At 50.8% G+C, this 27,823-nt stretch overlaps 1 protein-coding gene and 1 long non-coding RNA gene across 2 annotated transcripts in view; one reads left to right on the plus strand and one right to left on the minus strand.

The window, feature by feature from the left end:
- Nucleotides 1–1,635: 1,635 nt before the first annotated feature.
- On the minus strand, nt 1,636–27,674 carry LOC141114209 (uncharacterized). Its single transcript, XR_012236888.1, has 3 exons — nt 23,764–27,674; nt 21,668–21,947; nt 1,636–1,825 (listed from the first exon to the last, which is right to left on the minus strand). It is a non-coding gene; the product is annotated as an uncharacterized lncRNA (long non-coding RNA).
- UBTF (upstream binding transcription factor) overlaps nt 25,954–27,823 on the plus strand; it is a 34,948-nt gene continuing 33,078 nt past the window's right edge. Inside the window, 1 exon segment of the mRNA XM_073607756.1 lies at nt 25,954–26,133. The gene's annotated coding sequence lies outside the window, so the exon portion shown is untranslated.

A 27,823-nucleotide genomic window follows, 5' to 3' on the forward strand; every position in this document is an offset into this window, starting at 1 on the left:
CTGGGCACTGAACAGGCTGGGTACTAAACAGGCTGGGCACTGAATAGGCAGAGCTTCTGGGCACTGAACAGGCTGGGCACTGAACAGGCTGGGCTGCTGGGCACTGAACAGGCTGGGTTGGTGGGCACTGAGAAAGCTGAGCACTGAACAGGCTGGTTTGCTGGGCACTGAACAGGCTGAGCACTGAACAGGCCGGTCTGCTAGGCACTGAACAGGCTGGGCTGCTGGGCACTAAACAGGCTGGTCTGTCATGCTAAAGCATGCAGGTCAGGTGTATGCTTTGGCCAATCATCATACAGCAATGCACTGCGGTTTTGCAGTGCATTATGGGGCGCTCGCATTTGCCGCAAACATCCTATAAAATTTGCTGTTCGGCGAACGGGCGAACACCCGATGTTCGAGTCGAACTCGAAGCTCATCCCTACTCAATACATGTCCTAGCAGGAGGGTACCTCATTGGGTAACCTAATTCAACTGTCAGTCAAGACTGTTCAATGCATGTCCTACCATGTGCATATCTTAATGGTCTTTTTCTATGCAGCTGTCAATTCAAGACAGTGCATTGTATGTCCTAACAAGCAGACAACTGTATGGCTATTGACATGCAACTGTCAAATGGCAATCGACATTTTGGGTTCAGAGCTTCTTTTATTGTGCAAACCATCAGAAAAGGTACAACATATTCACTTTGAAGCATTTTATCAGGATGGCCTAATCATGAGCATTATGAATAATAATCCATTCTGGTGAAATGCCTCATTCATAAGTGATCAACATCTTTGTGGAATTTTATGTACCCCAGAGGCAAGTCTACAGATCAGCACCAGAATGGATATGGAGGTGGGCTGTTCTCCTTAGGGGCAGTAAGTGTTTTTATACATCCATCAAGATGGTGTAATATATTTCCTACCAGTCATGTACATGTCAATTAACAAAAAAGAAAAAGAAGTGGAAAAATGGACTTTGTAGGCACCAATCATAAAATTAAATATAAATATTTTATTATACAAATAGTACATGAAACCAAAAACACAGACATGTTAAAACATTGCAATAAATTGCAGAGCAATAGCTAATACTCTCTCAAACATGGGTCATAGACTCCAGAGGGGTCTACCCTTAAAAAAGGGGGGACATGGCCCTCTGTTCAACATAAAAGACATCAAACTAACACAGCTCTACATGTTTCGCAATTAAATGCTTCTTCAGGAGCCCGTTTGAGTCGCCTGTAGTAGGAAAAAAGAGAGAGAAGACAGACAAACAAAAAATGCATACAATTAATATTCACTTTAAACCTTATTGGTAGTGTGTCTCAATCAGTATCCATGAGCACCATGCAGAAACCAGCAAGTGGACCTGGAAGCCGACATGCATAAGGTGACAAACACTCACATGCGGGGACGTGTCTGGTAATGAAACCGTAAAAGATGTAGAAACCGGGAAGTCGGCAAAATGATAATCCCGGCCACCAAAAAAGAGTTATATAGAGCCATACCAAGCTTAAAAGGTGGTAAAATTATAGAAAACACTCCATGTGTGGGGGGAAAAAAGAAAGGGGGGGGGAGGAAGCCAAAAAGGAGAGGCGAAAAAAGAAAGAAAAAAAGGGGGGGGTGAAAAAGAGAGGGGGGGGAGGGGAAAGGAAAAAATAAAAAAGTAAAAAAGACAATGGACAGAATTGAGGTATTAATGATAATACACAGGCAGGTGCAATTAAGCCTACCTCAGGAAGAAAGTGAAATAATGCCTGTAGGTAGCTGGGAAATGTATATTGCAATCATAGGCTTCTAGATGGCAAGGCTGAACTTGATGAACAACAGCGCTGATTCTAAAAAGTATATACACATATATAGTAATTCAGAGCTGGATATATATGTATGTATATATAAAAAAAAACATATATATATAGAAAAGGGGTAATGATAGGAAACTATTCCAAGAGATGACTGACTGTCAAAGCATTCAGGTGATATTAATAAAACCATATATATGTATATAAAGAGTCTCACCTTGTTAGAGGCAATGCAAGCCGAATAGATCTTGTGACACAGATCACAAGCTGTTCCCTTACAAACCAACCAGCAAGAGAAAAGCGACAGGCAAGGCTGTACTGGGGTTTTATATGTAACAATACAAGCAGTTTGGCAAAAGCCAAATGAAAGCCATCTACAATAGAAGAGAAATAACTAAATATAGCCAATCAACCACAATACATGGAGTGTCATCGCCGATGTAAGGTATGCCGTAACTAAAGGTAAAGCCATAGGAGGATCTTACCAGACAAGATACAGTGGTATAGGTGATGCCCAGAGACCGGAGCACCATATGAAAGAAATGGCGCGGTAATACACTAGACTGCTAGCCTTAAATACACGCCCCAATCAGGTGTGCATCTTGTGCAGCACCTGAATCAGCCGGGCAGGACTGCGCGCGCACCCACAGCGGGCCGTGCTTGCGCAGTACAGAGAAGGCGACTGCCATAGACACGGACGTGTAGGGGGAGCGCAGTCCAAAAGGTAGCAGGGCTGAGAGGTCCCTCTAGTGGCTCCTCCACAGTAACAGCGCTGAATGGCGCTGTATAAGGCAGATGGAAAAAAAAGCCTCGAGATGGTAAAACACACAGCGGGGAGGCCACAAACACACACATAGGGGGAGAAACACAGGCCTGAACCAAGAGCCGCGAAAACCATCTCCCATAAGGGGCGGAATGTGGCTACCCGGCCGCACATGTGGTTGGGTACACCAGCAAGTCGGCAGGGTCCAGAGGCTGGCAACAACCGGGTCTTCACTGCAAGCCCGAGACTCAGGGCCAGTCAATACAGATACACAATAGTACATATGAAAAGAGAATATATTATTTCTTCTTTCATTATAAAATAAAAAAGGAAAAAAAAACAACGGTAAATATCTAAACCAAACTACAAACACTTTGCAATATACAGTGTGACTTAAATTGGAATTTCCTGACATCGCAGGACAGTATGAACGAAGAGAACATCTGGACAGCAGAAATTACATCAAAGTATGCTCGATAGGACCTACATAGCAGGGACTACATAAGAAGGGGAAGGGACAAGTGGATCACCAACATAAAGAGAAGCAAAGTGGACTGCTAGTGTATACTGATAGTATATACTTGATTCGATAAATCAAAGTTTTTTCTTTTTCAAAACAGAAAGGGGTCATTATTAAAGGAATGATTTGTAAGATTGTACTTCATTAAAACCTGGCCAGCGTGTGGCATTCAAACGTTCAATCCACTTTGCCTCTTGTTGGAGTATCCTCTTATCCCAGTCACCACCTCTTGGGTCCCGTGGGATCACTGCCAAAACAGTGAAAGTCACAACAGAAGTATCAAATCTATGACAGAGATCAAGATGCCTGCTAATGGGGCTAAGCATCCTCCCATTGGCTGAGTAATAGATGTGATCGCGTATTCTTTGCCAGAGTTGGCGGATGGTCTTGCCAATATAAAAGACCCCACATTTGCAAGTCATCAGATAAATCACCCCCTGAGTGCTGCAGTCAGCCCAAAAATGTGGGTAAAACATCTCGCCATTAGGTAGTTTAAATCGACGACTAGTGGAGACCCAAGGACAAAAAGAGCAGTGACCACAGGTATATATGCCCACTTGGTTGGTAGTGTGATCCTGCAGGGGGACAAAATGGCTTTTGGTCAGCTTGTCACGTAAGGAAGATGCTCTTTTAAACACAATCTCTGGGTGATCACTGACGTATTTGCTCAAAATAGGATCCTCATAAAGGATATGCCAGTGTTGCTGCAATACATTACGCAGTTGATATTGTTGGTAGGAGTAGTGTGTGATAAATTTTACCGTAGAGTGCTCTTCTAACTTGGTTTTATTCTTATAAAGCAGTGTATTTCTAGGTTGGTCACAGGCTTTATTGAAAGCTTTACGAAGAAGTGACTTGGAATATCCACGTTGGAGAAGTCGTTCCCTAAGTAAAACCGCATGGTGTCTGAAGTCACTGTCACAAGTACAGTTCCTTCTGAGCCGGATATATTGTGCGTAGGGAATACTCCGCACCAGTGTAGAGGGATGAGCACTGGAAGCGTGCAGGATCGTATTGCCCGCCGTTTCCTTACGGTAGAGTGTAGTGGCCAAGCAGTCGTTCTTTATATATTAAAAGGTCAAGAAAAGAGATTTTGTGTATATCACTATTGACTGTGAACTTCAAATTGTAGGTGTTACTGTTCAGGTGGTTAACAAAAAAATATAATGCTTGCTGAGAGTCAACCCAAATAATAAAGATATCGTCGATATATCTTAACCACATCAACACCTGATTGGTGTAATTACTAAGCTGTTCATTTGAAAAGATGTCACGTTCCCACCCCCCCAGGTACAGATTGGCGTAGGCCGGGGCACAACATGTGCCCATGGCCACGCCCTGTACCTGGAGGTAGTGGGAACCGTTAAAAGTGAAACAATTGTGTGTCAAAATAAAAACTCCAAACCGAACCTAGTCGCACCAGCGGCACAACGGTTCACATCACTGGCATCCCACGCACCGATTCGTAGCGGTTCGTACCATACCCCACGATTCGTTATTTATATCATTGTTCTGACCGATTCGGATCGTGTCAGTAGCTACACGCATCAAACTCCTAACTGAACCCAGTGGCACCAGCGACACAACGGTTCGCATCACTCACATCCCACGCACCGATTCGTAACGGTTCGTACCATACCCTACGATTCACTGTTTACATCGTTGTTCTGACCGATTTGGAACGTATCAGCAGCTACATGCGTCACACTCCAAACCAAACTTAGTCGCATTGGCGGCACAACGGTTCGCATCACGAGTATTCCACACTCAACTCGTTACACTCCCTATCATAAATCTACGATTCGTTACGTATGCCATTTTTCACAGTTCGTTCCTACACACTATTTCCGCCATCCAGGCCATCATTAAGATAGGCACCGGCGCTTGGCTATCCAAAGCGGATATCGCAGATGCCTTCAGGCTCCTGCTTATCGAACCATCCCTCTGGTGGTGGAATTGCATGAAGTGGAGGGGTTCTTACTATTTTGCCACCAAGCTGACCTTTGGCTCTAAAAGCATCCCGTGGCTTTTTGAAGTTTTCGCCAAGTCCCTCACTTGGATCCTATCACACCAGGCCCAGTGCCACAAGGTTATCCATTGTCTCGACGACTTTCTGTTCACAAAGTGGAAGGCCCGGCACATTCCATCACCTTCTTGGGCATCGTCCTGGACATGCAGGTTATGCAGGCTAGCCTGCCTGTTGACCATCTAGCCTGTGTTAGGTCGGTCATTCGCAATTTTACCCGGTCACAGGGCTGTACTAAAGGACAGCTGCAGTCCTTGGTAGGCATGCTCAATTTTGCAATGAGGATTATTCTGCAGGGGCCATCGTTCATGTCACGGCTCTTGGTCTTTCTCGCCCGAGTACAGGCCCCCGACCAAGTCCTCAGACTAGACCCAGCAACCATAGCAGACTTAACTATGTGAGACGAGTTCCTCACCAACTGGAACGGCATATCCATGTTCATTCTCTCAGTATCAGCCCAGTTGCCACAAGTAGTCACAGACGCTGCAGCCTCCACTGGCTTTGCTGCTGTTTTTGGCCACCACTGGTTCGCCGGTCCCTGGCCTCCAGAAATCTGCTTGATTCCTGGTTTCGCTCGATCCTCATCTTTGTTCGAACTGTACCCCATCGTGGCAGCAGCCCAAGTCTGGGGCCACACGTGGACCGGTCAGACAGTACTCTTCACCACAGAGAACCAGGCTAAGGCCAACATAATTAATAAGGGTAGATCCAAGTCACTCCCCTTCATGTCCTTCCTGTACAGGCTGGTGCAATTATCATTACATCACCAATTTAATATTTACTGTGAGCATATCCCTGGCAATTGCAATGCCGCAGCAGATGCGCTATCTCGCTTCAATTTTGTCTCATTCTTCCAGCAGGTATCCGGAGCCGACCTATCATCCACTCCTATCCCACCTTGGTCTCAACTAACAATTGACTGTAGCCACATCTTGCCAATGCAACACAGCTCATCAACTGCCGCTTGTCCCGGAACCACAGCAGACGTTGTCACTCACATCCTAGCCTTCATATCTTATTGCCATACACAGCTGGCTCTCGCTCATAACACTATCAGGCTGTACCTAGTCGGTATTCAGCATTTCCTGTCCTTACAGAATCTCGGACAACCATCTGTGTTCACAGCCCATACAGTGAAAGCCCTGCTGCGCGGAATTCAGAAGCAGCAGCCCGCTACCAATGGCAAACGCTTACCCATCACAAGCGCTATCTTCAGGGGCCCCTTTGGGCTCTTGCACAGCCTGGTCATCCAGGTGGCCATCTACCTGGCTTTCCGCGGCTTCCTACGACCTAGCAAGTTCACCTCTGGTAGCATCAGTGGTCAGGTACGGGGGAAAGAGCATGTTCTGACGTCACCCGCTCCGCTGTCATCCTGGACCTCCATACCTAAGGTGTCTGCTCCTATTTGCGCTGTTTCTTTGAAGCCCATGTGAGTAGCCATTTGTTTGTTAAATAAAGCTGTTTTAAAAGTAAATAATCAGTGTGCACTTAAAATTCTGATTCTCTCTTAATATTATATCCCTGGGACATCGAACGGTGGATCTGGATCCTGTTTGGAGATTATACCCATATGGGACATGCGTTGTTGACCATCTGTTAGCTCAGTGTCCACTCTTAGAGGTGAGGGAAGCGAGTGTGCTGGAGATGGAGGGAAAGCCACCCATGCATTGAAATTTCTCACTGGGACTCTTTGCTTGCTGGGACTGTTAGTCCACCTTCTGCTTTCATTTTTATTTGGATTTATATGGGCTTTTTATTATATATGAAATATTTTAATGAGCCCTAATTTTGCGCTGCACTCCTTTGTATAATATCGACTGTACAGACACCTGCTGACTCACTTGCCAAACCATTATGTCCTTCACCTTACGGTCTCCAAAACACAACAAACCAGACCCGGAATAGATATCAACTTCTTCAGGACCAGCAACGCCTGGTGCCCAGTACCCATCCTTGACCGTCTGCTCTCTCACCTACCCAGCCAGCCAGCCAGTCTCCAGCCCGTTACTGCCTTTTCCGGTCAACCCCCTGACTGGCAGTCAGTTTATCAAACATGTTAGGGTCCTACTGCTCAACTTAGGCCTAGACCCCAGGCGGTATTCTGGACATTCCTTCCGGATCGGCGCAGCCTCAGCCGCATCTCAGCACGGAGTACCAGACCATGTGATCAAGAAGCTAGGCAGATGGAAGTCCGCCTGCTTCACCAGATATATTCCAAACCCTCAAGTGGAGATGGTCCTAGCCTTCTCCAAGCTTGCTCAATGAGCTTAGATCCAATAAAGATATATCCTCTACCTGCTTATTTTTGGCCTCTTTTCTTGGCTTACCTACCAGACGACCAAAAGCCACACCTCAGGTCTATTTATGTTGTAAGTCTTGTCGCGTGTTTATGTGATCCACATCTGTCTCGGTCTTAGGGCCACGACCATAAATTAGAAAACCAGTATGGTGACCTGAATTTATGGGAGAAGCTCGGTGGGTATTTAAGCTGGCTGCTCGCCCTTGCTCCCTGCTGGTTCCAGGGTGCGATACCCTCCTTCCCACTCCCCTTTTTTACAACATTTCTCAGCACACTTTCCTCCACAATTATTCATTACTTATCTTAGGTATGGCCCCTTTTCTTGGCTTACCTACCAGACGACCAAAAGCCACACCTCAGATCTATTTATGTTGTACGCCTTGTCGCGTGTTTATGTGATCCACATCTGTCTCGGTCTTAGGGCCACAACCATAAATATATATATATATATATATATATATATATATATATACACACACACACTTACATACACTGTATATATACACACACACAAATATTTTGCCTTAAACTGAATGTGTTGTTTTACAAGGTGAGGGTTTATAATCATTTTAAGGCTGATCAATGCCTGTCCTAGCACTCATGTACACGGCTGCTGTTAGAAACCACAGGCACCACACAAACAATGCTTCAGTTATGAATGAATACAGTGCATGATCAGTACCGATCACTCACTGTGTTCATTCAGGAAAGGAAGGGGCTGGAAAATCTAACATATTTACTGAGCGTTTCCCCCACTTTTCAATCTTGAAGAATCCTAATGTGTGCTTGCAGCTGGCGATGGGGAGAGGAGGGAAGGGGGCAGCACTGCAGGCAGGGCCGCTGATAAGGCAGTACAGCCAGCCCTCCTGGGCCCTATCAGTTTAAAAGGGGGCCTGGGCACCTGCTGAGCAGGAGGGCCAGCTGTACTGTCTTATTGCAGACATCAATCCTCTTCTGCCTCCCCCTGCAGCGCTGCCAGCTTCTCCTCCTCTTTCTCCCTCCGGCTGCACTGCAGGGGGATTGGTCCAAGCACATGTGCCACTTCCATCTGTTATCTGGGCCCCCGTGTGCTCCTTTCCCCTGCAGAGCTGCCAGCTTCCCCACTCTTGTGCTGGCAGCTGCTTATGGCACACAGGGAGATGTTTCAGAATGGGGAAAGGGGCCAGTAAATATGTAATTTACTGGCCCCTTCCTTTCCTGAATGAACACAATGAGCAATCGGTACCAATCACTCACTGTGTTCATTCATCACTGAAGCATAGTAAACTGTTATTACTATGCTTCCATTTGTGAATGAACAAGAAGCCTCAGAGTGTTTCCTATTCATTCATCTGTGCAGTGGGGGGGGGGGCTCGGCGGCAGGGTGAAAATGTATGGTGCACAGGGAGGGTAATCAGTGTGGGGTGGGGGGCAATTTCTGGAACCAATCCCTTGTATGGCTCTCTCTGCAGCAACTGAAAGCCAACAAAGTTACATAGTTGGTAAGGTTGAATAAAGACAATAGTCCATCAAGTTCAACCTGTGTAGGTGTACGTGTGTCAGTGTCTATAATTATTTCCCATATCCCTGTATGTTGTGTTCTTTAAGATGCACATCCAAGAGTCTCTCAAAAGTATCCATACTCCCCACAGTCACCACCAATCGTGGAAGAGAGTTCAACATCCTTATTGCCCTGACAGTGAAAAAACCACCTGCGCAGTTTAAGGTTAAATCTCTTCTCTAATTTCATTGTGTGGCCCTGTGTCCTCTTACACTCCCCGAGACTGAATAGTTTTTTTTCCTATGCTGGGATCACCATTGAGGTATTTGTAAATCACTACCATGTCCCCTCTCAAGCGTCACGTCTCTAGCAAGAATACATTTTGTGCTTGTGGTTGTTCCTCGTAATTGAGGTCAGGGATCCGTGAGCAGTCCTTGCAGTGTCCGCGGCTGACTTTTTTTTTTTAATAATAACTGACTTTGACTCACTGCTCTGCTCTCTCCTCCTGTATGTGTCTGTGTACTGTGTAGATCCAGCTGGGACATGGTGCTGGCCCCCGCCCACTCTAGTGGAGTCCTGACTCCTGCTGCAAAGTGATCTATGAGGTAGGGACTGGGATTCTGTGCAGTGGCCACCCAGGCAGCACACACGGGTCGCGGGAGAATCTGGGAACAGAACAGAAGGAAGGCAGCTCAAGCCCAAGAAGCCGAGCGACTGTCTGAGTCTGACTCTGAGTGGAGCAGAGTAAGTTTATGTACAGTTTGGACTCCAGGATCCGGAGTGTGTTGTTCTGACTTCTGAAGTTCTGGGGGAGCAGGCCAGGACAGTCACAGGAGGGAGGGACTGGGACTCTGGTAGGCAGCACTGGTGGGCATTAATGGGCTGCACTGGTGGGAACTGATGAGACTGCACTTACGGGCACTGATGACCTGCACTGGTGGGCATAGATGAGACTGCACCTATGGGCACTAGGGATGAGCCGAACACCCCCCGGTTCGGTTCGAACCTGCGAACGGACCGAAAGTTCGCGTGAACTTTAGAACCCTGTTAAAGTCTATGGGACTCGAACGTTCAAAATCAAAAGTGCTAATTTTAAAGGCTAATATGCAAGTTATTGTCCTAAAAAGGGTTTGGGGACCTGGGTCCTGCCCCAGGGGACATGTATCAATGCAAAAAAAAGTTTTAAAAACGGCCGTTTTTCGGGAGCAGTGATTTTAATGATGCTTAAAGTGAAAAAAAAGAAAAATATTCCTTTAAATATCGTACCTGGGGGGGGGTGTCTATAGTATTCCTGTAAAGTGGTGCGTGTTTCCCGTGCTTAGAACAGTCCCTGCAGCAAAATGACATTTGTAAAGGAAAAAAAGTCATTTAAAACTGCTTGCGGCTTTAATGTAATGTCGGGTCCCGGCAATATGGATCAAAATCAGTGAGACAAACGGCATGGGTACCCCCCCCAGTCCATTACCAGGCCCTTTGGGTCTTGTATGGATATTAAGGGGAACCCCGCACCCAAATTAAAAAAAGGAAAGGGCGTGGGGCCCCCAGGCCCTGTATACTCTGAACAGCAGTATACAGGCGGTGCAAACAAGACAGGGACTGTAGGTTTGTTGTTAAGTAGAATGTGTTTGTCATTTTGAACTGGTACATTTTTAAAGTGTAGCTCCAGCCAAAAAATCTATTTTTAAGCTTTTTGGAAAACATAGGGAAGGGTTATCACCCCTGTAACATTTATTTTGCTGTCTGTGCACCTCTTCAGAAGATTTCACCTCACTTTCTGTCCCAATGACAAATGTTTTTTGAAAATTTGGGGGTTTTAGTGAAACAAGGATTGGTGATAAAGCATCAGTGGAGAGGAGACACGTTTTTCCCATATTAACTCTTACAGGAAAGAATTTCCCTTCCTAGGGGTAGATTTCATCTCACTTCCTGTTGTCTCCTTCTGTTTGCAAGTAGGAGTCGTTTGTAAGTTGGATGTTTGAAAGTAGGGGCCTGCCCTATATACTCTGCAGAAATTGGGGCCTTAGGTGCTGGTGTTGCCACAACACTGTAAGCCCTCACAGTTACTCTTAGTGGGCGCAGGAACGGCCCTGCTGTGAAATATAGATCAAGAATTGTAATTACATGCCATTGTTGAACAGTGGTATAAAAATTGGGCCTTTGGTGGTGGTGCTGGTGCCACAACACTGTAAGTCCTCACAGTTACTCTTAGTGGGCGCAGGAACGGCCCTGCTGTGAAATATTATATCAATAATTGTAATTACATGCACCTGTTGAACAGGAGCAGAAAAATTGGGCCTTTGGTGGTGGTGTTGCCACAACACTGTAAGCCCCCACAGTTACTCTTGGTGGGCACAGGAATGGGCCCTGCTGTGAAATATTAGATCAAGAATTGTAATTACATGTCCCTGGGGCATGTTTTCAGGGGCAGAAAAATTGGGCCTTAAGCACTGATGCCACAACACTGCAACCCCTCACAGATGCTATAGCTGGAGCACAGGAATAAGCCCTGCTGCAAAGTATAGGCCCCTGTTAAACAGGGGCAGAAAAATTGGACCTTAGCCACTGGTGGCGGTGCCCAGAACCAAAAATGTTCTTACAAGCTATCAGCATGAAAATTGAGGAGGAAGAGGATTGTCACTCAGCATAACAGGATAGTCACTCAGCATCAGCATAGGCAGTCTTGAAGGGATCTCACATTAAAAAAAAAAAATTATTCAGTTACATCAGCATCAAGTGCTTGGTAGCTGGTGATCCAAGATTGATTCATTTTTATGAAGGTCAGCCGATCGACCGATTTGGTGGACAGGCGCACCCTGTGATCGGTTACAAAGCCTCCAGCAGCACTGAATGTACATTCCGAAAGAACGCTGGATGCAGGACAGGCCAGTAGCTCAATTGCATACTGTGCAAGCTCTGGCCAGTGATCCATCCTCAAGACCCAGTAACCCAGAGGATTTTCGGTGGGAAAGGTTTCCAAGTTTGATCTTGCCCCTAGGTAATCCTGCACCATGTGAATCAGACGCTGGAGATGGTTGCTGGAACCGATCATACCTTAGGGCTGCGGACTAAAAAATTGTCTGAACGCATCTGTCAGAGGGCCACCTTCTCCACTGCTCCTTCTGTGACTAACCGAAGCCTCAGCAACACGTTGTCCAGGAAGACCAGGAAATTGTAACCTCCCAGGCTCTGGAAACGCGTCGCACAAACCTTTCTGCAAGGCCTCCCGAAGATGTTTCATCCTCTGCTCCCTCTGAGACGGCAAGATAAAGTCCACAACCTTACCCTTGTAACATGGATCAAGAAGGGTTGCCAGCCAGTAATGATCCCTCCCCTTGATACCACGAATGCGAGGATCCTTCCACAGGCTTTGCAGGATCCGGGAGGCCATGCAGCGTAGGTTTGCTGAGGCATTCGGTCCAGAGTCCTCTGGGTCACTAAGGACGACAAGATCCGCAGCGACCTCCTCCCAGCCACGTACAAGTCCATGGGTTTCTTCGTACTGTAATTGATCCCTTGAAGACTGCTGCTGATGCTGAGTGCCAGGCTCCACCTCCATGCTGAAACAATCCTCCTCCTCCTCTGTGATCGGCGGGCATGCAGGAACACTGTCTGGATAAAAGGGGCCTTGAGAGGTAAGGAAGTCCTCCTCTTCCTCCCACTGTTCTGCCTCAAGTGCCCTGTCCATTATTCCAAGCAGCGTGTGCTCCAACAGGTGGACAAGAGGGACAGTGTCACTGATGCATGCAGTCACTGCTCTCCATCCTTGTGGCCTCCTCAAATGGTGACAAGACAGTGCATGCATCACTGATCATAGCCCACTGGTGTGGGGAAAAAAAAACAAGCTCCCCTGACCCTGTCCTGGTGTCATAGTCGCATAGGTACTCATTGATGGCCCTCTGCTGCGTGTGCAGCCGCTGCAGCACGGCCAATGTTGAGTTCCACCTGGTGGCATGTAACAGATTAGGCGGTTCTTGGGCAGGTTAAATTCCTTTTGGAGTTCAGCCAGCTGAGTACTGGTATTATATGACCAGCGGAAATGCACCGGGAAGGGAAATTTGCCAGGTACAGTCTGACGTCAGTGTACCGATAGCAGATTGCCCGCAAGTACTTGGCTGTGACACTCCTAATTCTACACCTTCATTCCTCTCAGTGCAGGTTTCAGAGAGGGCTGAAGGTATAGTGGGGTTGGAGATCCCAGCTGATGAGGAGCATGGAGAGGTCCGCTTTGTTCTTTGGTGTGGGTCTTTTAGGTACGCTTGCCAACGAACTGCATGGCAGGTTGACATATGTCTGGTCAAGCATGTGGTGCCCAAGCGGCTGATGTTTTGGCCACGCGAGATACGCTTGAGACATATGTTGCAAATAGCAGCGATGCGATCTGATGCACTCGTCTCAAAAAAGGCCCACACCAAAGAACTTTTGGAATAACGCACAGAGACACCACGTGGAGTCAGTGACTTCCTCATAATCCCCTCCCTCCTCATCACTGGAGCAAAGCTGGCAGTATGCTGCAGCTGGGGGAACGTGACTGCCAGATTGCTGTCCTTCTTGGGCACCCCCTCTCTCTGGGCTCACGTTACTGCCTTCCTCTAGCTGGGTACCATCATCAGAGCCTTCAAAACGCTGGGCATCCTCCTGGAGCATGTACCCAACACTGTGGTCAAACAGTTTGGGGGACTCCTCAGGAGATTATGGTGGGGCTAGGGAAGGAGTGACTGATGCCTAGGGATGAGCTTCGAGTTCGAGTCGAACTCATGTTCTACTCGAACATTGGCTGTTCGCAAGTTCACCGAACAGCGAACAATTTGGGGTGTTCGCGGCAAATTCGAATGCCGCGGAACACCCTTTAAAAGTCTATGGGAGAAATCAAAAGTGCTAATTTTAAAGGCTTATATGCAAGTTATTGTCATAAAAAGTGTTTGGGGACCCGGGTCCTGCCCCAGGGGACATGGATCAATGCAAAAAAAAGTTTTAAAAACGGCCGTTTTTTCAGGAGCAGTGATTTTAATAATGCTTAAAGTCAAACAATAAAAGTGTAATATCCCTTTAAATTTCATACCTGGGGGGTGTCTATAGTATGCCTGTAAAGGGGCGCATGTTTCCCGTGTTTAGAACAGTCTGACAGCAAAATGACATTTTGAAGGAAAAAACACATTTAAAACTACCGCGGCTATTGCATTGCCGACAATACACATAGAAGTTCATTGATAAAAACGGCATGGGAATTCCCCACAGGGCAACCCCGAACCAAAATTAAAAAAAAAAAATGATGTGGGAGTCCCCCTAAATTCCATACAAGGCCCTTCAGGTCTGGTATGGATATTAAGGGGAACCCCAGCCAAAATTTAAAAAAAAAATTGACGTGGGGTTCCCCCTAAATTCCATACCAGACCCTTCAGGTCTGGTATGGATTTTAAGGGGAACCCCGCGCCAAAAAAAAAAAAAAAAAAAAACGGCGTGGGGTCCCCCTAAAAATCCATACCAGACCCTTATCCGAGCACGCAACCTGGCAGGCCGCAGGAAAAGAGGGGGGGACGAGAGTGCGCCCCCCCCCCCTCCTGAACCGTACCAGGCCACATGCCCTCAACATTGGGAGGGTGCTTTGGGGTAGCCCCCCAAAACACCTTGTCCCCATGTTGATGAGGACAAGGGCCTCATCCTCACAACCGTGGCCGGTGGTTGTGGGGGTCTGCGGGCGGGGGGCTTATCGGAATCTGGAAGCCCCCTTTAACAAGGGGACCCCCAGATCCCGGCCCCCCCCCTGTGTGAAATGGTAAGGGGGTACTTACCCCTACCATTTCACTAAAAAACTGTCAAAAATGTTAAAAATGACAAGAGACAGTTTTTGACAATTCCTTTATTTAAATGCTTCTTCTTTCTTCCTTCATCTTCTTGTTCTTCTGGTTCTTCTGGCTCTTCTGGTTCTTCCTCCGGCGTTCTCGTCCAGCATCTTCTCCGCGGCGTCTTCTATCTTCTTCTCCTCGGGCTGCTCCGCACCCATGGCATGAGGGGAGGCTCCCGCTCTTCTCTTCATCTTCTTCTCTTCTTCATCTTCTTCTTCATCTTCTTCTTCATCTTCTTCTTCTTCTTCTCTTCTTCATGTCTTCTCCGGGCCGCTCCGCAGCCATGCTGTGGCATGGAGGGAGGCTCCCGCTGTGTGACGGCGTCTCTTCGTCTGACGGTTCTTAAATAACGGGGGGCGGGGCCATCCGGTGACCCCGCCCCCCTCTGACGCACGGTGACTTGACGGGACTTCCCTGTGACGTCACGGGGAATGCCACAGGGAAGTCCCGTCATGTCACCGTGCGTCAGAGGGGGGCGGGGTCACCGGATGGCCCCGCCCCCCGTTATTTAAGAACCGTCAGACGAAGAGACGCCGTCATACAGCGGGAGCCTCCCTCCATGCCACAGCATGGTTGCGGAGCGGCCCGGAGAAGACATGAAGAAGAGAAGAAGAAGAAGAAGATGAAGAAGAAGATGAAGAAGAAGATGAAGAAGAGAAGAAGATGAAGAGAAGAGCGGGAGCCTCCCCTCATGCCATGGGTGCGGAGCGGCCCGAGGAGAAGAAGATAGAAGACGCCGCGGAGAAGATGCTGGACGAGAACGCCGGAGGAAGAACCAGAAGAGCCAGAAGAACCAGAAGAAGAAGAAGATGAAGGAAGAAAGAAGAAGCATTTAAATAAAGGAATTGTCAAAAACTGTCTCTTGTCATTTTTAACATTTTTGACAGTTTTTTAGTGAAATGGTAGGGGTAAGTACCCCCTTACCATTTCACACAGGGGGGGGGCCGGGATCTGGGGGTCCCCTTGTTAAAGGGGGCTTCCAGATTCCGATAAGTCCCCCGCCCGCAGACCCCCACAACCACCGGCCACGGTTGTGAGGATGAGGCCCTTGTCCTCATCAACATGGGGACAAGGTGTTTTGGGGGGCTACCCCAAAGCACCCTCCCAATGTTGAGGGCATGTGGCCTGGTACGGTTCAGGAGGGGGGGGGGGCGCGCTCTCGTCCCCCCCTCTTTTCCTGCGGCCTGCCAGGTTGCGTGCTCGGATAAGGGTCTGGTATGGATTTTTAGGGGGACCCCACGCCGTTTTTTTTTTTTTTTTTGGCGCGGGGTTCCCCTTAAAATCCATACCAGACCTGAAGGGTCTGGTATGGAATTTAGGGGGAACCCCACGTCAATTTTTTTTTAAAATTTTGGCTGGGGTTCCCCTTAATATCCATACCAGACCTGAAGGGCCTTGTATGGAATTTAGGGGGACTCCCACATCATTTTTTTTTTTAAATTTTGGTTCGGGGTTGCCCTGTGGGGAATTCCCATGCCGTTTTTATCAATGAACTTCTATGTGTATTGTCGGCAATGCAATAGCCGCGGTAGTTTTAAATGTGTTTTTTCCTTCAAAATGTCATTTTGCTGTCAGACTGTTCTAAACACGGGAAACATGCGCCCCTTTACAGGCATACTATAGACACCCCCCAGGTATGAAATTTAAAGGGATATTACACTTTTATTGTTTGACTTTAAGCATTATTAAAATCACTGCTCCTGAAAAAACGGCCGTTTTTAAAACTTTTTTTTGCATTGATCCATGTCCCCTGGGGCAGGACCCAGGTCCCCAAACACTTTTATTGACAATAACTTGCATATTAGCCTTTAAAATTAGCACTTTTGATTATTCATGTTCGTGTCCCATAGACTTTAACGGTGTTCGCGTGTTCGAACGAATTTTTTTCCTGTTCGCATGTTCTGGTGCGAACCGAACAGGGGGGTGTTCGGCTCATCCCTACTGATGCCATTGAGCCGAGGGAAGAGGCCGCGTTGGCAGCTGCTTTGCCAGATAAAGTACCCTGAGCCTGGGTGAGAGAGGATGAGGACGGCTTGGTCATCCACTCTACCAAGTCTTAGGCATGTTGCAGCTCAATATGGCCAGCTGCCGAAAAAAAGGACAAGTGTGTCCCACGGCCACGTGCTGATGAGGATGCACCGTGTCCATGACCAGCACTATTGCCTCTAGACACAGAGCCTGCTTGCCCTCTTTTATTGGCTTGTGACTGTCTGCCTCTCCTTGTTGGCCTTCCAGACATACTAATGGCCTGCAGTGAGATGTAGCTGCACAAAGCTGGGATGTGTATATGTATATATATACTGATTATACTGCAGCTAGCAGAATCAACTGCCTGCCTGTACTATTATTAGTATGAGAACACCAGCAATTGTCTTCAGGTAGCTTTAGGTGCACACTGTGCAGAGGACACAGTACACTAACTGTAAATACATACTTGCCAAATGTCCCGAGAAATCCTGTTGTTCGCGATTCGCCGCCGCCGCTAGAGGTCAAGTTCAGGAAGACGGCTGGGGGGGGCTAGACGGAGCTCCTGCGTCGCCGCCCACCCTCCGCCCCGCTCCGCCTTGCCCCGCCCCTTTCCATATCAGACTGGCAGCGGGGCAGGGGGGGTAGGCGGGGCGAGGCGGAGGGTGGGCGGTGACGCAGGAGCTCCGTCTAGCCCCCCCCAGCCGTCTTCCTGTCTGATAAGGAAAGGGGCAGGGTTCTAGCCATGCTACTACTAGGACACCTCTAAGGTAGTGGGGGAGGGCCCACCTCTGTGGGACTCCTGATGTGAGGGGGGGGGCTCCTTTAGGGACACCTGATGCAAGGGGGGTCCACTGGGGACACCTGATGTGAAGGGGGGCTCCACTGGGGACACCTGATGTGAAGGGGGGCTCCACTGGGGACACCTGATGTGAAGGGGGGCTCCACTGGGGACACCTGATGTGAAGGGGGGCTCCACTGGGGACACCTGATGTGAGGGGGGGCTCCGCCGGGGACACCTGATATGAGGGGGGCTCCGCAAGAGACACCTGATGTGAGGGGGGGCTCCGCAAGGGACACCTGATGTGAGGGGGGCTCCGCCGGGGACACCTGATGTGAGGGGGGGCTCCGCAAGGGACACTTGATGTGAGGGGGGGCTCCGCCGGGGACACCTGATGTGAGGGGGAGCTCCGCTGGGGACACCTGATGTGAGGGGGGGCTCCGCTGGGGACACCTGATGTGAGGGGGAGCTCCGCTGGGGACACCTGATGTGAGGGGGAGCTCCGCTGGGGACACCTGATGTGAGGGGGAGCTCCGCTGGGGACACCTGATGTGAGGGGGAGCTCCGCTGGGGACACCTGATGCGAGGGGGAGCTCCACTGGGGACACCTGATGCGAGGGGGAGCTCCGCTGGGGACTCCTGATGCGAGGGGGAGCTCCGCCGGGGACACCTGATGCGAAGGGGAGCTCCGCCGGGGACACCTGATGTGAAGAGGAGCTCCGCTGGGGACTCCTGATGTGAGGGGGAGCTCCGCTGGGGACTCCTGATGTGAGGGGGAGCTCCGCTGGGGACTCCTGATGTGAGGGGGAGCGCCGCTGAGGACACCTGATGTGAAGGGGAGCTCCGCTGGGGACACCTGATGTGAGGGGGAGCTCCGCTGAGGACTCCTGATGTGAGGGGGAGCTCCACTGGGGACACCTGATGTGAGGGGGCGCTCCGCTGGGGACACCTGATGTGAGGGGGGGCTCCGCTGGGGACACCTGATGTGAGGGGGAGCTCCGCTGGGGACACCTGATGTGAGGGGGAGCTCCGCTGGGGACTCCTGATGTGAGGGGGAGCTCCGCTGAGGACACCTGATGTGAAGGGGAGCTCCGCTGGGGACACCTGATGTGAGGGGGAGCTCCGCTGAGGACTCCTGATGTGAGGGGGAGCTCCGCTGGGGACACCTGATGTGAGGGGGCGCTCCGCTGGGGACACCTGATGTGAGGGGGGGCTCCGCTGGGGACACCTGATGTGAGGGGGAGCTCCGCTGGGGACACCTGATGTGAGGGGGAGCTCCGCTGGGGACACCTGATGTGAAGGGGGGCTCCACTGGGGACAGCTGATGTGAAGGGGGGCTTCACTGGGGACACCTGATGTGAGGGGGGGCTCCGGGACACCTGATGTGAGGGGGGGCTCCGCCGGGGACACCTGATGTGAGGGGGGGCTTCGCAAGGGACACCTAATGTGAGGGGGAGCTCCGCCGGGGACACCTGATGTGAAGGGGGGCTCCGCCGGGGACTCCTGATGTGAGGGGGAGCTCCGCCAGGGACACCTGATGTGAGGGGGAGCTCCGCCGGGGACACCTGATGTGAAGGGGAGCTCCGCTGGGGACACCTGATGTGAGGGGGAGCTCCGCTGAGGACTCCTGATGTGAGGGGGAGCTCCGCTGGGGACACCTGATGTGAGGGGGAGCTCCGCCAGGGACACCTGATGTGAGGGGGAGCTCCGCCAGGGACACCTGATGTGAGGGGGAGCTCCGCCAGGGACACCTGATGTGAGGGGGGGCTCCACCGGGGACACCTGATGTGAGGGGGAGCTCCGCCGGGGACACCTGATGTGAGGGGGGGCTCCTCCGGGGACTCCTGATGTGAGGGGGGGCTCCGCCGGGGACTCCTGATGTGAAGGGGAGCTCCGCCGGGGACACCTGATGTGAAGGGGAGCTCCGCTGGGGACACCTGATGTGAAGCGGAGCTCCGCTGGGGACACCTGATGTGAAGGGGAGCTCCGCTGGGGACTCCTGATGTGAGGGGGAGCTCCGCTGGGGACTCCTGATGTGAGGGGGGGCTCCGCTGGGGACTCCTGATGTGAGGGGGAGCTCCGCTGGGGACTCCTGATGTGAGGGGGGGCTCCGCTGGGGACTCCTGATGTGAAGGGGAGCTCCGCTGGGGACACCTGTTGTGAGGGGGAGCTCCGCTGGGGACTCCTGATCTGAGGGGGGGGGCTCCGCTGGGGACTCCTGATGTGAGGGGGAGCTCCGCTGGGGACACCTGATGTGAGGGGGGGCTCCGCTGGGGACTCCTGATGTGAGGGGGAGCTCTGCTGGGGACAGCTGATGTAAGGGGGGCTCCGCTGGGGGCACCTGATGCAAGGACGGACTCTGCTGGGACATCTGATGCAAGGACGGACGGCTGGTGGCAGGCGACGTGGCTAGTGACACGCTCAGGGATCCCACTGATTCTGCATTATGGTGAGTTGAATGATTTCATTTTATATTACAATGTAATAATAGAAATAATGCACTTCAATCATCCTGACACCATAACAACCATGGTGCCAGGATGATTGAAGTGCTAACACCAGGTGTTTGGAGTATCTTTATCTGCTGATTGTTAAACTTTCTAGAATACACATATTTCTATTGTTGTGTAGGATCTGGGGCTGCTGTCCCGTCATTTCCCTCTCCCCCTCTAATCCCTCTCTCCCTCTCCATCCCTCATTCATCTCAGACTCTAACCACACCCTCTTGAGCCACGCCCATTTAAGCCACGCCCACTATGACACGTAAACCACACCCATTTTTAGCCGCACGTGTATATTTTTCCTAAGCCACACCTATAAAGAATGCCCCGCCCCCTAATTATTCTACGGCTCCGCCTACCGCCACAAAAGTGTCCCACATTTTTTTTTTTACAATGTTGGCAACTATGTAAATACTGCAGCTGCCAGCCTGTGGTATTAATAGGATCAGAAGAACACCAGCAATTGTATTCAGGTAGTTTTAGGTGCACACTGTGCAGAGGACGCACTACACTAACTGTAAATACTGCAGCTGCCTGCCTGAGGTATTAATAGGATCAGAACACCAGCAATTTTCTTCAGGTAGCTTTAGGTGCACACTGTGCAGAGGACACAGTACACTAACTGTAAATACTGCAGCTGCCTGCCTGTGGTACTAATAGGATCAGAAGAACACCAGCAATTTTATTCAGGTAGCTTTAGGTGCACACTGTGCAGAGGACACAGTAAACTAATTGTAAATACTGCAGCTGCCTGCTTGTGGTACTAATAGGATCAGAAGAACACTAGCAATTGTCTTCAGGTAGCTTTAGGTGCACACTGTGTACACTAACTGTAAATACTGTAAAAACACCTGCCTGCCTGTCAGTAGGAAGAGAATAACAGGAACAGATCTAGCTAAGCTGAATACAGTATATATATATATATATATATATATATATATATATATTATATACACATACATACAACACCTGGGATGTGTATATATATATATATATATATATATATATATATATATATACACACAATACACTAAGTGCAGCTAACTGACTCGCCTGCCTACTCTAACTTAAAACAAATGACACTGTCTCTCTGTCTATCTCTCTCCGCCGCCGCAACACACTACACAAGGACGCCACGCAGGCGGCCTTATATAGTGTGGGGCACTGGCTTTGGCCAATTACGGCTCTCTGTACAGACGGCTCTGTGATTGGCCAAGCATTCGGGTGATAGTGCATGCTTGGCCAATCATCATCCAGCAATGCACTGCGATGCCGCAGTGAATTATTGGCCGTGACGCGCCACTCGAATTTGGCACGAACGGTCCATAACGTTCGCAATTTGACGAGCGGTCAAACAGGCGATGTTCGAGTCGAACGTGGATTTGACTCGAACTCAAAGCTCATCCCTAATGGGCACAGATGAGACTGCACTGATGGGCACAGATAGCTTGCACTGGTGGGCACAGATGATACTGCACTTACAGGCACTGATGGGCACAGATAGGCTGCACTGGTGGACACAGATAAGACTGCACTGATGGGCACAAATGAGACTGTACTGATGGGCACAGATGAGACTGCACTGATGGGCACAGATGAGACTGCACTGATGGGCACAGATAACATTCACTGGTGGGCACAGATGAAACTGCGCCTATGGGCACAGATATAACCCTTTATCACCCTCTCCAATAATTTACCTACTATTGATGTTAGGCTGACTGGCCTGTCGTTTCCAGGGCTTTTCTCCAATCAGCTGGTACAATTCCTGGTCAGCAGGCTTTCCGCAAAGATTAGGAATAATGGTCTAGCTATAACCTGACTGAGTTCTCTGAGGACTCTCAGGTGTAAAGCATCCGGTCCTGGTGATTTATTTCTGTTCGGCTTATCTAGTCTTTGCTTGACTCCGGCCTCTGTTAGCCACAAGGGTACGTCCTGTGATGTGTTATTAGCAATACAGTTGTGGTCAGTATACCCCTCCTGAGGAGAAGAAAGTATTTAGTACAGTTGCCTTCTCTGTGTCATCCATAATCATCCTCCCATCCTCGTCTTTAATGTGGGCAATGTGCTCTGATCTTGCCATTTTACTGTTAATATAGCTAACAGTAAAAAGGCAAGATGAGAGCACATTGCCCATGTAAAATATGATGATACAACGGGAGGAAGACAAGAAGCCGGCTTTCAGCTGCTGCAGAGAGAGCCATACAGGGGATTGGCTCCAGTAATTGTCCCCCAACCCCCCCCCCCCCCCGATCACCCTCCCACATCCAACTCACCCTGCTGCCTGGGCCCCGTACAGGAGAACCAGTGGTACCCCTTATCCACGGCCCTGCTCATGTATATGAATAATCCATCTGCATGCAGCTATCATTCAAAACGTATCCATTTCCTAACATTTATGTATCTGATATTTGGTTGTGTGCATGTCCTAGCAGTTATATATCTGAGTGTTCTATCTGCAGGTAGCTCTCAGTATACCAGTGCAATGTATTTCCCAGCACACAGCTGTCAGTATACCAGTGCAATGTACACTATATCCTTTGCAACTATAACAGCTTCAACTCTTCTGGGAAGGCTGTCCACAAGGTTTAGGAGTGTGTCTATGGGAATGTTTGACCATTCTTCCAGAAGCGCATTTGTAAAATCAGGCACTGATGTTGGACGACAAGGCCTGGCTCGCAGTCTCTGCTCTAATTCATCCCAAAATTGTTCTGTCGGGTGGAGGTCAGGACTCTGTGCAGGCCAGTCAAGTTCCTCCACCCCAAACTCGCTCATCCATGTCTTTATGGATCTTGCTTTGTGCACTAGTACACAGTCATGTTGGAACAGGAAGAGGCCATCCCCAAACTGTAAACAAAGTTGGGAGAATGAAAATGTCCAAAATGTCTTGGTATGCTGATGCCTTAAGAGTTCCCTTCACTGGAACTAAGGGGCCAAGCCCAACCCCTGAAAAACAACCCCACACCATAATCCCCCCTCCACCAAATGTTTTGGACCAGTGCACAAAGCAAGGTCCATAAAGACATGGATGAGCAAGTTTGAGGTGGAGGAACTTGACTGGCCTGCATAGAGTCCTGACCTCAACCTGATAGAACACCTTTGGGATGAATTAGAGCGGAGACTGCGAGCCAGGCCTTCTCATCCACATCAGTGCCTGATCTCACAAATGTGCTTCTGGAAGAATGGTCAAACATTCCCATAGACACACTCCTAAACCTTGTGGACAGCCTTCCCAGAAGAGTTGAAGCTGTTATAGCTGCAATGGGTGGGCCAACTCAATATTGAACCCTACGGACTAAGACTGGGATGCCATTAAAGTTCATGTGCGTGTAAAGGCAGGCGTCCCAATACTTTTGTTAATATAGTGTATCTTCACTGTGTCGATATGTATAATCCAGTCTCCAGCTGAAGGTTGTTGAAGCACCCAACATCTTAGACCCCATACAACTTTTGTCAGATTTACCGAAACCATGTAGTGCAAGGGCCTGCCTGATTGCATACAAATTGAAACTCCTAAGGTTTGACCTCATATTAAATGGTTTTGGTAAATCTGAAGGAAAAAAATCTACAGAAAATTGCATAGTCTGTATCCAGCTTTAGAGCTTTTTCCAGGAACATGTGCGATGAGAATATTGACAGATCAGCAAGAGAGTCTCCAGCTGGATCACAAAAGAGCAGCTAGGCAGCTTGCAGTCACCCTCCACAATGCTAGGGTTCAATGCTTCTTAAAGTGTTACTAAACCCACAACAGTAAAACCAGTCTGTATATGCAGTAAAGCATGCTTGTTATACTCACTGTGGAACCTAAGGGATTAATCTTCTGTATTGAGTAAAAAAGGCTATTAGAGCCTGTCTTCTCTGATCCTCCCCTTCTTTTCCTATCCCCAATCCATCTGCTGATATACAGAGCCTTGGGGGCACTCTGCACATACTCAGTGTGGTGCGTATTGCTGGAAAGTTCTTTTTTGTTTGGGAGAGTGCATGTGATCAGTACAGGGCCAATCAGCACTGTTCAGACAGAGGGTCAGGGGCCATGCAGCCTCTTAGGTCAGTCAGAGGAGAATAGAAACTCTCCCTACTGTTGTGGGTTGAGGTCAGGACCCTGTGTAGGCCAGTCAAGTTCCCCCACCCCAAACTCGCTCATCCATGTCTTAAGGTTAGTCTGATGGAAAAAAAAAAAACTTTGTAGGAACAGTTTGGGGATGGCCCTTCCTGTTCCAACATGACTGCGCACCAGTGCACAAAGCAAGGTCCATAAAAACATGGATGAACAAGTTTGGGGTGGAGGAACTTGACTGGCCTGCACCTAAACCCCAAAGAACACCTTTGGGATGACTGTGAGCCAGATATTACCAAATAGACGATCACGTGCATGTGAAGGCAGCGTTCCAATATTTTTAGCAATATAGTGTATTTCCCAGCACACAGCTGATCAGTGCAGGTTGTGGTAGTGCAGGCTGATCAGTGCACGTAGTAGCAGTGTAGCCTGATCAGTGCAGGTAGTAGCAGTGTAGCCGGATCAGTGCAGGTAGTAGCAGTGTAGCCGGATCAGTGCAGGTAGTAGCAGTGCAGCCTGATCAGTGCAGGTAGTAGCAGTGTAGCCGGATCAGTGCAGGTAGTAGCAGTGCAGCCTGATCAGTGCAGGTAGTAGCAGTGCAGCCTGATCAGTGTAGGTAGTAGCAGTGCAGCCTGATCAGTGCAGGTAGTAGCAGTGCAGCCTGATCAGTGCAGGTAGTAGCAGTGCAGCCTGATCAGTGCAGGTAGTAGCAGTGCAGCCTGATCAGTGCAGGTAGTAGCAGTGCAGGCTGATCAGTGCAGGTAGTAGCAGTGCAGGCTGATCAGTACAGGTAGTAGCAGTGCAGGCTGATCAGTGCAGGTAGTAGCAGTGCAGGCTGATCAGTGCAGGTAGTAGCAGTGCAGGCTGATCAGTACAGGTAGTAGCAGTGCAGGCTGATCAGTGCAGGTAGTAGCAGTGCAGGCTGATCAGTACAGGTAGTAGCAGTGCAGGCTGATCAGTACAGGTAGTAGCAGTGCAGGATGATCAGTACAGGTAGTAGCAGTGCAGGCTGATCAGTGCAGGTAGTAGCAGTGCAGGCTGATCAGTGCAGGTAGTAGCAGTGCATGTAGTAGAAGTGCAGGTTGTAGTAGTGCAGGCTGATCAGCGCAGGTAGTAGTACAGGTTATAGCAGTGCGGGCTGATCAGTGCAGTGATGTGTATGGAGGTGTAATGGAAGTGTTAGTGATTGCCCAGTCCTGTATGTGTACAGAGCTGTCAGAGTAGAGCCCGCCCCTGCCCCGCCCATGACAGATTATTGTCACCGTTCATCCCACACCGATCTCCTCCTGGATTGGCTGCCTTTCATATGACGGTGTGAAGGGAGGCGGAGCACGGAGGAGAAGAATGAAATGATATATATAGAGAGAAGAGAATACATAGAGAGATCTCCGGTATGGGGGAGTCCCCGTGTGCGATCCCCCCAATACTACACCCTGACATCCTTTATTAAATCACTGATCACCTGTGTGTACCGGGGGGGGGGGCTGGAAATGATGGAAGGGAGGGTGTGTGCCCGGTTGGGGGAGATCTCTGGGCGATGTGTGCCCGGTTGGAAGGGAGGGTGATGTGTGCCCGGTTGGAAGGGAGGGTGATGTGTGCCCGGTTGGGGGAGATGTGTGCCCGGTTGGAAGGGATTGCTGGGTGGAAGGGAGGGTGATGTGTGCCCGGTTGGGTGAGATATGTGGGTGGAAGGGAGGGAGATGTGTGCCCGGTTGGAGGTGATGTGTGCCCGGTTGGAGGTGATGTGTGCCCGGTTGGAGGTGATGTGTGCCCGGTTGGAGGTGATGTGTGCCCGGTTGGAAGGGATTGCTGGTGGCTGGTAATGGGGGCAAAGAAGGCTTGTTGGAAGGGAGGGAGTGTTGGGTGTCTGGAAGGGAGGAGGGCCGCCGTGTCTGTGGCTGGAAGGGAGAGCCCTGTGGTTGGACGGGATGGATGGAAGGCTGGGCTGGGTTGGTTGGCTGGAAGGCTGGAGCGTGTTGCAGGGAGAGGAGGATGGAGGGGGTCCGGCTGATTGGAAGGCGGCTCAGGCACGGCGGAGGCGGGGAAGAGGAGATCTCTGCGGGGACGGGGAAGAGTCCACACCCGGGACCACACCGAGCCTGACCGGAGGTGAGTAGATCGGAGGACGGTGGATCTGAGTTACCGTACATCGGTGTTCCCCGGAGGAGGAGGACAGACCGGGGGTGGGCACATCGGAGGTGTTTATTTCAGTGTCCCCCGTAGATCCAGGTTCTCCCGGTGCAGGGGCAGCGGGAGGAGGGGAGATCGGTCCCCCTGATTTAGGTAGATCGGTTCCCCCCCGGTGTTGGGTCGCCCATGCCTGGCGGTGCAGTAGTGGCGGGAGATCGGTTTTCCCCGGAGGAGGACAGATCGAGGTCCCCCCTGCCGGGCAGAAGACGGTGTAGCGAGTGGAGGTTGTTAGATCCCCCCTGCCAGGCGGTGCAGTGATATCGGGAGGAGGGTGGATCGGTCGGTCACCCCCCCCCGGTAAAAGACAGGTCGGGAGGTTCCCCATCGGTAGGTCAGTCGGTGTGCAGTGATATCGGGAGGAGGGTATATCGGTGTCCCCCCCCCCCCGGGAGGATCAGTCGGTTCCCCCCGGTAGAGGACAGATCGGGGTCCCCCCCGGGGGGAGGTTCGCTCGGTCAGTTGGGGTCCCCCCTGGCGGGCGGTGGCCGGCGCGGTGCGGAGTGTAGCGGGAGGAGGAGGAGGCGGCTCCCGCGGCTCCGTCTGGCCGGCTGCTGGTGCAGAGTCGCTGGGCGGGGAGAAGGAGCAGGCAGCGCCCCCCCTCCCCCGGAGCTCGCCATTACCCAGGGGCTGCCGCAGCGGCTTTGTCTCGGAGATCGGAGCCCTTTGTCTTCGGGAAGGCGGATCGGGGGTGAGTCAGTCCAGCCAGCCGGGTAGGTGGGGGGGAATCCCGGCAGCATTAACGATCACATCGCCGTCTGCTCCGGTCCGGGGTCACCTCCGGGGAAGCGGGGAGAGTCCCAGCACCGATCCCCGGCCACCCCGGAGAATTTCTCGGGGGGTGATCGGAGACGGATCGGGGGGGTGCCCGGCTCTCCCCTCCTCCCTACATCGGCGGCCGCTCTTGTTTTTCTCGGGCAGCCTGCTAGTTCCGCGCTGGGTCTGGTGAGGTCGCTCTCCTCCGGCTCCTCCTCCTCCCTGCGGCCGGAAGGTGAGGCCGGGCAGCCGCTTGTGTGCCCCTCGGGGAGGAGAACAAGGAGATCGGGCTGGAGGACGGAGGAGCGCGGCCATTTTCCACGGGTAACCATCGGGGCCGGGGATGGGGGGGAGGATCGGCCGGGGATGGCCGGGATCGGGTGCGGGGAAGCCGTGGAGGATTGGAGGGGGAGCCCGGACACGTGGAGGGGGGCTGATCGGCCATGACCGGGGTGGCTGGATCGGATGCCATATACAGCCCAGGCTCCGATCACTCCCTGCCAGGCACTAGAAACACGATGCCCGATGTTAAGGATCGGGTGTCTGCAGTGCCCGCCGATCTCCCGGGATCGGGTGTGATGGCGGCTGCTACTTGTCGGCCCAGCGATCGGTGCCCGGTGAGGCTGCAGATCCTCCCTGCACTGCTGCATTCCGGATCCCGTCCCCCCCCTCCCGGTACTGGGCGGCCCCTGTGCTGGGAGGCGGCGGGGGCCCCCTGCAGGCTAATCCGCGGAGATCACCGACCTCCGCCTGCCCTTCCATGGGGGAGGGTGATGTCACCGCCCGGAGCCACCCGCACCGGGCGCTGCCAATCACCGCCCGCTTCCAGCGATTCCACCCATCGCCATAGAGATTA

Source organism: Aquarana catesbeiana, linkage group LG12 (assembly GCF_042186555.1).
Source record: "Aquarana catesbeiana isolate 2022-GZ linkage group LG12, ASM4218655v1, whole genome shotgun sequence".
Taxonomy (NCBI): Eukaryota; Metazoa; Chordata; class Amphibia; order Anura; family Ranidae; genus Aquarana; species Aquarana catesbeiana.